At 38.6% G+C, this 10,322-nt stretch overlaps 1 gene segment (V, D, J or C); it reads right to left on the reverse strand.

The window, feature by feature from the left end:
- Positions 1 to 282: 282 nt before the first annotated feature.
- On the reverse strand, positions 283 to 10,108 carry LOC308686431 (putative non-functional immunoglobulin kappa variable 6D-41). The segment is given in 5 exons: positions 10,022 to 10,108; positions 9,644 to 9,934; positions 6,318 to 6,329; positions 6,041 to 6,230; positions 283 to 343 (listed from the first exon to the last, which is right to left on the reverse strand).
- Positions 10,109 to 10,322: the final 214 nt, after the last annotated feature.

Here is a 10,322-nt window from a genome sequence, read left to right on the forward strand (position 1 = left end):
ACTACTGAAGCTGAATGCGAGAACTGTCCAGAACTGTCACAGTTATGCCAGACAATTCAGTCATATTGGCCTAAACTGCAAAGGTCTATCCTCAGTGACTTACATCCATACTTTCCAGTTAGACATGAACTGGTTGTTGAATCGCCACTGATTTTCAGAGGGAATCGTTGATTGTTCATATTGCACTGCAGGAACGCCTCATCCTTCTGGCACATGAGGAACATCAGGGGCTAGTGCGAACAAGTGCGCCGCACAAGTGCTGAAAAGTTAGGCCAAAGCGTCTCAATCGCCCCCAGGTGGCTGGTCCCAGTATCGCTCATAAACCCCATCCTCTCCATGTAGTCTATAATGGGACGCGAGGGAAACTAAACAATCAAATTACACTTCAAATAAATTTTTTTCCAAAGATGTTTTCTGTCATTTTAGGTAGTTTTTATCATGCTGATGTAGGTTTAAGTGTTCGTTTTTTAAATAAGTTTGGTCTTAGTTATTTGATGCTATAAAAACGGGAATGTGACGCCATGATTGACAGCTTCTCTAAACGAAGTAGTCACTTTTGGGGGATTTTCGGGGGGAAATTGGAGCTTCAACTTTAATTTCTACATGTCCATAACTGTTTATTTCACACTGATATAAGTTGTTCTGCAGTGAACTGGACTAACCGATTCTGCGGGAGTGTGGACGGGACTCTCACTCTCACGACTGCGCAGAATCAGGTCTCAAATCAGCGCAAGATGTCAGCGCCATATTGGGACTTCGCATTTCTACAATAGACGAGAGTGAAGGTGCGTCGTCCATCTTTATTTACAGTCTATGGGTGCGAACCGAACAGTGTCTGAGGGAGTTGTATTGCTGGCCACGAATGGACGATCTTGTTCACACAATCCTCTCTGCATGTGTGACCGGCCAGGCCAGTGATAAATCAGCCAAAACATTCACAGTGAGGTTCACTAAATGGCCCATTTCAACCTTTCGAGAAGGGAGAAACTGACTGTTAGATTGCAATAATACTGATTGACTATTTCAGCAAATGGCCAGAAGTTGCGGTTTTGCTTTATCAGTAACTGTTCTGAAATTTCTCGAGAAGGAAACCATTTGTAGCGGGACGCCGCATTGAGGTGAGAGCAAGCAACCTCTATACGATATAGCTGACTACGCCACCCTGTTATACAGGGAAATATGAATATTAATGAATTTAACCACCTACAAAGGACACACAGGAACGTGGTTATCGAAAGGAGGGCCTGAGACGTGGATACCATAAGTTTTATTTCAATCATCAAGCAGTAATCTTCAAACATTAAAAGACTGAAGGAGCAGGTTACACATACAAACATTAAAGAAACCAAACATGAAAAGGAGGCCGAGGCTTAACAATGGCAGGGAAACTAGTTTAATGAGCACAAGACTCCTATACCACCCTGTGCACAGGTCTCACCACAACACACACCGATACGGTCATGAACACACAGCACTCCGTGACAGAACCCCACCACTGCACACAAGGGCCTATGAGCGGCCGGCCCTGAAGCCTCGGCTCCTATAACGAGAAACAAAATGGTCTCCAAATAAACAAAACAAATAACAACAACCGAAACTTAAATAAAAGTTACAGAAGAAAAACATTTAATTAATAAACCTGAGAATCATGCATCAAACCACGCTGAGGTTCAGAATTTGGCACCAAAACTTGATGGATATTCACTCCACTTTCATACTTCACCAGCAACCCAGCGATCACAAACAATATATGCTGGAAAGCAAGTGTCACAAACACATGAACCGAGTGCACACGCGCTGACGAGCGAGTTTGTCACAGGAGAAATTAGGGTAGACGAAACAAACAAAAGAGATACAGCAATGGCACTGAAGAACAATAAAGTAAATGTACAAAAAGCAAAACACAAACACATGAACCGAGCGCACACGCGCTAACCAGCGAGTTGTCCAGGAGAAACCAGGATCGATAAAGCAGCAGCATCAAATAGTGTTACTCACTGAACGCATGGTATCCGAGAACAGATTATTCTTGTTAGAATTTAAACATTAAAATTTCTCCCAACATAATTATGAATGAACGTTGCACAGTAGCGGTAATTACACGTACCTTCATTTCATAGCGGGTCGCAAATCCAAGTCACGCACACAGAAGACTATCGCCATGCCAACAAAAGCACGGGAATGAATAGCCATCGCCAACAACCCCCAGCAACGAACCATCCGCCATAATGCTATAAACCAAATGACTGTCACAAATCTATGTGCTAACTAGTTAGCCAAACACATACCTCAAGCGGAAGGGATTACAGTTTTTTTCAGTCGCTAACAAGCGTTTGTCCAATCAGTGTTCACATTTTCAAAACTCTAAACACAATTAGCACAGCATCGGTCTTTTGTGGCCATACCATTCACACATTTCTTGTCGTTTTCACACAATATGCAGTCAGTGAACACATTTCCACAATGCTTACATTTTCTTAACAGACAAGCTATACCTCCCAACAAAATTATGGACTGTTTTTGTAGTATTTACAAATGTTAACACACAACATCCCACAATAGCAAAAACAATATTCCAAACCTTAGATACAGTATGGACTGCATTTATTTATTTACCATTTAAATTAAACTTTTACCATTTTGTAAATTTCATTATTTTAGCAAAATGTGATTTTGATTGCTAGCAAAATGTGTTGCTTTTGAACAATGTCATGAAGAAACAAGCTTTTCGAGTCCATATGCATCTTCCTGGAGTAATGATGCTGAAAATTCAGCTTTTCATCACAGGAATAAATTACATTTTACACAATTTATTACATGACATACATATTTTTAAACAGAAATCAGTTATTTCAAATTGTACTACGTAATATTTTACAATATGAAAGTTTATAAAAACCTCTGCTTCTGCAATGATATCAGTTCAAAAACAATATATCAGTGAGACAGTCAAGGAGCTACAACGACAATATGTCCAGGTATAGTGTAGCCTACTGTATATTCAATTCAATGTCCAGTTCTATAAGCTTTGCACTTTGCAAGTAGGTAACCTACACAGTAATAGGTTACAGTACAGTATAGTATACAGTAATGACATGATTTACATAGACTTTGTTTTGAGAGTTATGGAATTGGAGGCCAACCAGGCCCCTCATGAATTCATATACATAGATGAGGCAGGATTCAATCTGGCCAAAAGGCGTCGACCTGGACGAAATGTAATGTGAAGGTGGAAGGTTTATGACCATCAGCCACATGACCTGATGTCCTTCCTTGAAGCCATGGATGCTGGCTCCAAGGGTGGATCCGACATACCAAGCAGTTTTATCCCAGGTGCATCGCCTTGGATGATATCAGATGTGATCTTGATGAAAACATGTGGCCTAACCCTGAAGATCGCAGAGATTAGATACAGTAATTGTGTGGGGGTTCACAAAAACTGATTTGCTTTTTACTGGAATGCTTATGAATGTGAACAGTACTGTACATGTGGACATACAGTACAGTTCCCAACCAAGAATTTAGTGTAAAACGGTGAATTGCACGTTTTGCATGCAAATACCTGTAAAATAAAAGTCATAAAACATACATAAAACAACATAAAAGTCTATGCAGTTTTAGTAATGTCAACAATAGCCAGTATTTTGAAACCTGGTGTACTTTGATTGACTGCATGTACCTTGTGAAGTGAAAACAAGTGTTATTCTTTGACAGAATCATTTCATTTTGAGTCAGATTTCCAGTGTTTTGGTAAAGTTAGTGTGTGCAGAGAAACATGTGTTCTGTTTTGAAATGAAGAGTTAGTATATATTTAACTAAATGTGTTTTTGAGAAGACAATTAACCATTTGGCCAATTGTGTTTTGTAGGTGTGAGTCTGTGTTAAGAGTTTAGAAAAAGTATCTGAAGTATGGGTAAGCGCTTGTTAGCGATTGAAAAAAACTGTAAGATATTAAGTAATATATATATTTTATATTAAATAAAAATATTAAGATATTTTGTATGAAATCTGAGAGCTGTCTCACTCCTTCATAGGCTTCTAGGTAATTTCATCTGCCGGCCCAGAAAAGTTAGTAAGACATTGTTAAATTAGTCCAAGTGACTACAGTGGCTCAACCTGAAGTTTATCAAGCGACAAGAATACTTGGAATTAAAGGTTAGGATGGTCAAATGAAACAACCATGAAAATTAAGATCTATTATTACAGTTTTTCTCGATTGCTTAAACACATTTCTTGAAACTATGCCTCGTATTCTCAAAACTATAAACACAAATTCAGAACGTCTAACCCAATTCCCCAAACATCCTATTTTCAGGTCAAAATGAAGCTCTACACTCAAAACCATTCACTCTTGCTGAAAAACCAAACTTTGCCCTCAGACAGGACACACAAGCCCTCAAAATCACACACACTACAACATAGTCTAACACGCTGGTGCAATAAATTCAAAACAACATTTGCAAAACTGGTAAGTTATGTTGCTTGTGGTTCCCCCCCTCACAAACCTTTTCACATGATGAACACAAAAGACACAACCAATGGATACATTGGCACATTTTTATTCATACACAGAAAACACACACACACAAAAACATTTTTTTTCCCCTGTTTTACTCTTTTTTTTACTTTTTTTTTTTACTCTCTCCTCTAATTTTTTTAATTTTTTATATTTACTTACAGTAAGATGTGTGTGACCAACATATGACAGTAAAAGAACACACACAAACCATATTCTAATATGGAATCCGAAGTGTATTGGAATGGTAAAGAGTGTTGGACATGACAGGAGGGCCTCCACTATACAAGGATACAATATGATGGACACGTCTAAGAATGTTCCACATATGGTTGAAATACCATCATTTGCCTGAAAGATAACATTCTGGGAGTCAAGACTATAAAGGAGAAAGAAAGCCCTGCCTTCACCGTTACACTCTGTGCCACTCTGTGTGACTGTACGACTGCTGGCCTTTTCTTGCAAGAAAATACACCTCATCAAAGACTATTGGAAATGTTTGTCTCTTATTCAGTGATAGAATTTTGTTTGCCACCACTCCTCCATGAAGGTTCTCGAGGCGACGGTAAAGTGACTCAAATTTGGCCTTACTCGTAGTCCAGCCTCCCTCATAGTCATACCATTGACAAAGACATGGGCAACTAGAGTGACTTGAATTTCATCTGAGACTGCTTGTCTTCTTGTCCTTGCCCTTCCTCCTCCTCATTCTTATCCCTCTTCCTTCATGTCTTTCTGGATCCATTGTTCCAAAACTCAAACTGATTTGGGCCCTTTTATCTATCTATTGAAGGATCTGATTGATGTGTGTTAAATTTTGACTCTTAGTGTTTCCACCTGGGTAATTGTGTGCTAACTGAGCTGAAGCTGTGCTGACTTGAGTGAACAATATTGAATGCTAGTGCTTTATAAATGACAACATGGTGTAGGCAATGAGAAATGAAGGGATTTGTGTGTAGAGTTTTGCAGTGACAGTTCAACAAATCTGACTCATGTGTCAAAACAGGGAATATTGTTTATAGTTTAGGGAAATGGGTGTGCTTTTTGATAAATGGCATTATGGTTTAGAAATTTTTGTTCAAAAGCCTGGTTATAGTGTTTAAGCAATCGAGAAAAACTGTAATAAAAGGCAGCAACTATAGAGCAAACTGAAATCACTCAGATCTCAAATGTGTCACTGATCTATAAGAGCACAAAATCTCTTTCTGAACTCTATAATTATTAAGAGTGTCAGATTAATTTAGATGGTTTTATTTCAGATGCAAGTGTGACGATGTTATTTCAGATCCTCCTTTGAGCAGCTGCAGTTTCAGTTCAGTCACTGTGACTCTGACTGACGGAGGTTTTTGTACGACTCTTTATCACTGTGTGAACACTAGATCACTCTCACAATAACCATTAGAATCTGTTCTGCAATGGAAACTCTGACAGTAATAATGTCCAGCATCTTCAGTCTGGACTCCACTGATGGTCAGAGTGAAATCACTGTCAGATCCACTGCCACTGAATCTAGATGGAGTTCCTGACTGGAGGCGATTGGCCCAATAAATCAGGAGTTTAGGAGCTTCTCCAGGTTTCTGTAAGTACCAGGCTAAGAGATCATCAGAACCATCATTGTACACATCTCTGCTGGTTTTACATTTGATATTCACAGTTCCTCCTGGTTGTTCTGCTGTTATTGAGGGACTCTGAGTGACGGTGATCTGTCCTCTACACTCTGAAACACAACAAGAAGAAAATACACTCAAAACTTTGACAATATACTTGAAGAAATGAATTAATATCAAACTTGTGCTCCACAAACCTTGAGCAAACGCTGTGAGAGTCCAGATGAAGATGATGATGAAGGTCATGTTGATGAAGATTGTTGTGTGTGTCAGTGATGAAGTGTTAAACTCACAGCACTATAAACACTCTCACACACTGAAGATCTGATCAATATGCAAACACACTCCACATCATTTACCTGAAGACAGTCACTCATTAACAGACACAAAACACAATCACTGAAGTGACAACAGAGAAAAAAAAAAAAAAAAAAAAATTTCATAACCTTTCATCTTCTTCTACAATAGCCAAAATGTTACAAACATTTTACAAACAATTCTGAATAAATCTACAGGACACCCTTTCGTATATTAATCTGAATATCTGCTGTGAGAATATTTTTACTGTAGTTGGAGTGAAACGTCGCTGTTAATCCCCAAATTTTACACCAAATCCATGTGTGTTCCTGCAGTTTATGAACAGACATGAGGATCATCACACACACGAGTCTCTGTCAGTCATGAATAACTGAGTTTGATTGAGAGTCGCGTCTGTCACGAACTGCTCTGAGACACAAAGGTTGAGGATCCAAATGCAGTTTTATTGAACAGAGGGTAATCCAAAGACGTAATCCAGAAAACACTGAGTAATCAGTCCAAACAATAGCAGGGTCACAGGCAAAAAGGAAAATCCAAGGACAGGCAGAGACAGAGCCGCCTTAACCTAATGTTAGGCCCCAGGGCTGAGAGGTTTTGTAGGCCCCACATCCCCTCGATTTATAGAGTCTCATTTTAAAAAATTGTAATATCTAGGTAATCTACATCACAAAGTGCATTAGTTTCTTTCGAGACCTACAACAGTGTGTTTTCCCTCTTTGAGCCAGAAAACACCATAACATTGTTATTAACATATCACTGAGCCCACTTGAGCATAAACACAAGACACTTTATTTAAAGGAGAACTCCGGTCAATTTTAACATTGAGCTCATTTTTTTGTACATTTGGAGTGCTGTCAATACAGAGAACAACGACAAAAATCGGTGTTGCCTACACTGTGTTATCCTCTTTTTAAAATTTGCACCCTGTTGACTTCAATGGGGCAAGTTTTAAACCTGCTTTTAGGCTCTTAACATCCTTGATGTGTCATTACAAGTGCACAGCCAATGTGAGTGATTCCTTCAAAGTGAACACGGTGAATCTGACTGCAGTAGATGTGAAAAATATGAATAAAAATGATGTTTATTCAGCCAGCGCTCATACCTGTTTACATCCTGTTTTCGGTTGAAGTCCAAAGTAGTCAATTGTCGAGTTCACGCGCGTGATCATAGGTAACTAAATATATGCGCGTGAACTCGACAATCGACTACTTTGGACTTCAACCGAACTTTTTTGGAAATAGCCCCTAAAAGACAGTAGGAGTCAGGATCTGAGAAAAGAAATAACAAGAAACTGCGAGATGATGCCCGTGCATCACTTGCAGGTAAGTCCATGTTTAATCATTCTTAAATAGGGGAAATGTGCTGCTGCTAATCGTAACGCGCCTCGAACTTGCTGACGTTAATGTTGTTAGCAAACTATGTTATTATAACTTATAACTTCGGTGCAAGCTAAATTGAGATTTTACTGTTAAACATTACCTATTTTACAAATAATTGACGCCAGCTAGCTGTTACTTTCTTTACTATCTTTCTTTAGATATTGAGCAGTAGTTTATGGTTTATTTTGACGTGACGGTGGTTGATACTTTCTCAGTAACAGTTAACATTAGCAGTCAGTGCAGTGCACATGGTAGGCTAACAATTCCTGTTAAATATATAAAAAATATAAAATGTCATTATGAATGATATAAAGCAAACAATAGCCTACTGTTTAATTGTGTGCATTATTGCACCTCATTTTATTATGCTTTTATATTATATTATATTTATCAAATAGTTGATAAATAAGGAATTAAGAGGGAGAACTCCTTGGCTGCCATGCTCTCAGTTTTAAATGTTTATAATTTTTTTCCAGTATGAGATTCTTTGTTTGAATATTTTGTCTAATAAATGTAATTTATTCAAAGTGACATTGAATTTGGGAAAAACATGTCTGGATTATTTTGATAATTTTTTTATTTTGCTATTCGGTTTACTGAAGAAAAGTTTGCACTTTCAAATGTGTAGTGTGTGTTGGCTATTCTACATATGTTTACAAAGTCAGCAAAGCTGTGAAGATTTTACTTTCTCTTTTTAGTGTTCTCAAGTTTTATACTGTGATGCTGCTATTGTGTTATTGGTATTGAGTTATATGTTTGGTAATACAAAGTTAAACTGGCAAAAACAAACGTTTTTTTTCTCGGGGTCGGGGTGGGGGGCAAAATAAAGGAATTATGCTTAGGGCACCAAAATGGCTAGCAGCGGCACTGAGCACTACCAACGCCCACAAGCGACTTCACAGTATAGAGACTAGCGACATACAGCGACAAAATCGCTGGCTGTGTGAACGGGGCTTATGGGGCCACGTGGGTCACTCAATCAGCAGACATGTAACGTGCGATTAGAGTGATTGACAGAAAACCTGACAAGTTACAAAACAATATGACCTTTTCAGCTCATCATGAACCTGAACATGGGAGGCCCCTGAACTTCAGCCCAGCTAAGCCTGTGCATTAATGCGGCCTTGGGCAGAGATCAAAACCGAGAACACGGGAATGACAGACAGAACGCTCAGAATTGCAGCACAAACACTAAACAAGTCTTCGCAGGGAATGAATGTGAACACCAGACTATTATGGAGTGAGTTAAACAAGGTAATGACAGGTGAAAGTGAGTGTGGATGATAGTCTTAACTCAGGATTATGGGAATGGAGTGTGTGGATGTGTGTGTTGTCCGGGGTGGAGCGCCCTCTGATGGCCATCCTGGACACTCTCACTGATGACCGTTACAGTCACACATGATAGAAACATCTTTACTTTTATTGATGTTTATAAAATAAATGCAAATAAATATGGTGACATGCATATGCTGTTTTTAATGGAGGACAGGACCTGTTGGGTAATCTTTCATTTTTTAATAAATGTTTATATTATTGCTAATTCCTCCATACATAGATATTAATATAAATAATTATTATCTGTTCTGAATTAGAGTGATGTATTTATATGATGCTGTTAATATCTGAATAATGAGGGATTAACTTGATAAATCAACAGACTTATTAGCCTGCTCAAGCTGAACTGAAGTGTTTGAGCAGCTGCAGTTTCAGTTCAGTCACTGTGACTCTGACTGACAGAGGTTTTTGTACGACTCTTTATCACTGTGTGAACACATGATCACTCTCACAATAACCATTAGAATTTGTTCTGCAATGCAAATTCTGACAGTAATAATGTCCAGCATCTTCAGTCTGGACTCCACTGATGGTCAGAGTGAAATCACTGTTAGATCCACTGCCACTGAATCTAGATGGAGTTCCTGACTGGAGTTTTTTTGCATAACGAATCAGGAGTTTAGGAGCTTCTCCAGGTTTCTGTGAGTACCAGAATATATAATCATCCCCATCACTATCCCTGTTCACATCTCTGCTGGTTTTACATTTGATATTGACAGTTCCTCCTGGTTGTTCTGCTGTTATTGAGGGACTCTGAGTGACGGTGATCTGTCCTCTACACTCTGAAACACAACAAGAAGAAAATACACTCAAAACTTTGACAATATACTTGAAGAAATGAATTAATATCAAACTTGTGCTCCACAAACCTTGAGCAAACGCTGTGAGAGTCCAGATGAAGATGATGATGAAGGTCATGTTGATGAAGATTGTTGTGTGTGTCAGTGATGAAGTGTTAAACTCACAGCACTATAAACACTCTCACACACTGAAGATCTGATCAATATGCAAACACACTCCACATCATTTCCCTGAAGACAGAAGAAACACTGTTTTGTCTTTTAGTGTCTTTGCTAATAAACTTCTGTGGATCATTTTCAGAAACAGAAACTCATGATTTACTTCATGTTATTTTGGGTCGATCTTCTCGCTCTAAACACTGTTTTAATG

Source organism: Scardinius erythrophthalmus, assembly GCF_964197995.2.
Source record: "Scardinius erythrophthalmus genome assembly, contig: HAP1_SCAFFOLD_277, whole genome shotgun sequence".
Lineage (NCBI taxonomy): Eukaryota > Metazoa > Chordata > Actinopteri > Cypriniformes > Leuciscidae > Scardinius > Scardinius erythrophthalmus.